This window comes from Acinonyx jubatus, chromosome B2 (genome assembly GCF_027475565.1).
Source record: "Acinonyx jubatus isolate Ajub_Pintada_27869175 chromosome B2, VMU_Ajub_asm_v1.0, whole genome shotgun sequence".
Lineage (NCBI taxonomy): Eukaryota > Metazoa > Chordata > Mammalia > Carnivora > Felidae > Acinonyx > Acinonyx jubatus.
In genome coordinates, this window is record NC_069385.1 from 64286978 (window position 1) to 64290501 (window position 3524).

Here is a 3524-nt window from a genome sequence, read left to right on the forward strand (position 1 = left end):
TTTGATAATGCAGTTGCCATGATGAATGTAGAAGAAATGCTTACATGTGTTCTTTCTGTATTTTTAAAGTTTCAAGGAAAATGAAGCCAAATCTTAGTAGATTCATTATACCACCAAAGGGCAAGATCAAAGAGCAAGCAAGACAGGCAAAAAGGTCAAATTAATACTGTTTACTTGAGACTTTTAATACAATATAGCTAACTTTCATTTTTAAAACTGAAATGCATACTAGTCTTTTTTTCCCAAATAAATAATGAGTTCATGTGTTTCTCACCAATTTATCATTTAATAAATAGCAGTTACTGGTTATAACATAAAAGATTTTATCCATTTCTAAGTATAGTGTTTCTAATAAAATTAAATTCTCTATTCCATTTTTAAGCAAACTTTATTCTGAAAAGTTACAGATGTATGTTCCAAGGCATCAATATAGAATTGGTCTTATTTTTCTCTTTAAATTTGCACAACCGATTATTAATTATTTTTCTGCATCATTTCTTTATTTATTTACCTTTAAAATTTTTTAAAATATGGTACAGTTAACATATAGTGTTATATTAGTTTCAGGTGTAGAATATAGTGATTGAACAATTTTATACATTACTCAGTGCTCATCACCATAAGTGTACTCTTAATCCCCTTCATCTATTTAACCCATGCCCCCATCCACCTCCTCTCTGGTAATCATCAATTTGTTCTCTATAGTTAAGAGTCTGTTTTTTGGTTTGTCTTTTTCCATTTTGAATTGTTTTATTTCTTAAATTCCATGTATGAATGAAATTATAACATACTTATTTTTGTCTGATTGACTTATTTCACTTAGCATTATACTCTCCAGATCCATCTATATTGTTGCAAGTGGCAATATTTCATTCTTTTTTATGGCTGAATAATAGTCCATAATGGTGTGTGTGTGTGTGTGTGTGTGTGTGTGTGTGTGTGTGTGTATACATTTCACGCTTATTTATCCATTCATCTTTATTCATCTATCCATTCATCTATCCATCATCATCTTGGGCAGATTCCATAATTTAGCTATTGTAAATAATGAAGCAATAAACATAGTAGTACAGATATCTATTTGAATTAGTTTTTTCATATTCTTTGGTTAAGTACCTAGTAGAATTATCAAACGTATCATAGTTCTATTTTCAATTTTTGAGGAACCTCTGTACTGTCTTCCTCAGTGGCTGCACCAGTTTTCATTTCTCCCAAGAGTGCACAAGATTCCTTTTTCTCCATATTCTTGCCAATACTTGTTGTATCTTGTGTTCTGATTTCAACCATTCTGACAGGTGTGAGTTGCTATCTCATTGTGGTTTTGATTTGCATTTCCCTGATGATGAGTGATGTAGAGCATCTTCTCATGTGCCTGTTGGTCATCTGTATGTCTTCTGTGGAGAAATGTCTGCTGCCCATTTTTATTTGAAATATTGGTTTTGTGTGTGTGTGTGTATGTTGAGTTGTATAAGTTCTTTATATACTTGGGATATTAACCCTTTATTGGATATGTCATTTTTCAAATGTCTTCTATTCAATAGGTTATCATTTAGTATTGTTGATTGTTTCCTTTGCTATGCAAAAGTTTTTATTTTGTTGTAATCCCAATAGTTTATTTTTGCTTTTGTTTCCCTTGCCTCAGGAGAAATATCTGGAAAAATGTTGCTATGTGTCAAAGAAATTACTACCTGAGCTTTCTACTATGATTTTTATGGTTTCAGGTCTCACATTTAGGTTTTCAACCTATTTTGAATTTATATTTGTGGATGGTGTAAGAAAAAGTTCCAGTTTTATTCTTTTGCATGTAGGTGTCTAGTTTTCCCGTACCATTTGTTGAAGAGACTGTTTTTATTCCATTGCATATTCTTGCTTCCTTTGTTGAAGATTAATTGACCATATAATTGTGGATTTATTTCTGGGCTTCCTATTCTGTTCTATTGATCTATTGTGCCTATTTTTGTGTCAGTACCATACTGTTTTGATTATTACAGCTTTGTAGTATATGTTGAAATCTGGGATTGTGACACGTCTAGTTTTGTTCTTTTTTAAGATTGCTTTGGCTATTCAGGGTATTTTGTGGTTCCATACAAATTTTAGGATTATTTGTTCTAGTTCTGTGAAAAATGCTGTTGGTATTTTGATAGGGATTGCATTAAATCTTCTGATTGCTTTGGGCAGTATGGACATTTTAACAATATTTGTTCTTCCAACTCATGAGCCAGGGATATCTTCCCATGTATTTGTTTCATTTTCAATTTCTTTCATAACTGTTTTAAAGTTTTCAGAATATAGGCCTTTCACCTCTTGGTTAAGTTTATTCCTATGTATTTTATTATTTTTGGTGCAATTGTAAATGGCATTGTTTTCTTAACTTCTCTTTCTGCTACTTCATTATAGCTTATAGTTAGCTGTGGGGTTTTCATAGATAACCTTTATTTTGTTGTGGTATATTCCCACTAATCCTACTTGGTTGAGGGGTTTTATTATAAATGGATGTTGTACTTTGTCAAATGATTTTTGGCACCTATTGAAATGATCACATGCTTTTATCCTTTCTGTTGTTGATGTGATGTGTCACATTGATAGATTTGTCAATATGGAAACTTCCTTGTATCCCAGGAATAAATCCTACTTGATGGTGGTGAATGATTTTTAAAAATGTATTCTTTGGGGGCACCTGGGTGGTTCTGTCGGTCAAGCATCAGACTTCGGCTAGGTCATCATCTCATGGTTTGTGGGTTTGACCCCTGCGTTGGCGTCTCTGCCGACACCTCAGAGCCTGGGGCCTGCTTTGGATTCTGCATCTCCCTTTCTCTCTGCCATCCTCCGCTCGCTCTCTGTCTCTCTCTCCTTCAAAAATAAATAAACTTAAAAAAAAGATAAAATGTATTGTTGGATTCAGTTTGCTAATATTTTGTTGAGTATTTTTGCATCTATGTTTATCAGAGATAATTGGCTTGTGGTTCTCTTTTTTTGTAGTGTCTTTATCTGGTTTTGGTATCAGAGTAAGGCTGGCCTCATAGAATGATTTCTATTTTTTGCAATAGTTTGAGAAGAATAAGTATTAACTCTTCCTTAAATGTTTGGTAGAATTCACCTGGGAAGCCATCTATCTTAGACTTTTGTATGTTGGGAGTTTTTTGATAACTGATTCAATTTCATTGTAGGATATCAATCTGTTCAAATTTTCTAATTCTTCCTGATTCAGTTTTGAGAGGTTATATGTTTCTAGGAATGTATCCATTTCTTCTAGGTTGTCCAATTTGTTGGAATATAGTTTTTCATAATATTCTCTTACAGCCCTTATATTTCTGTGGTGTCAATTATTATTTCTTACTTTTCATTTCTGATTTTGTTTATCTGAGTCTTCACTCTCTCTCTGTCTTTTTTGATGAGTCTTGCTAGTGGTTTATCAATATTGTTGATCTTTTCAAAGAACCAGATCCTGGTTTCATTGATCTGTTCTATTGGTTTTTTTTTATTTGTTTTGTTTTAGTTTCCATTTTGTTTATTTCTGACCTAAT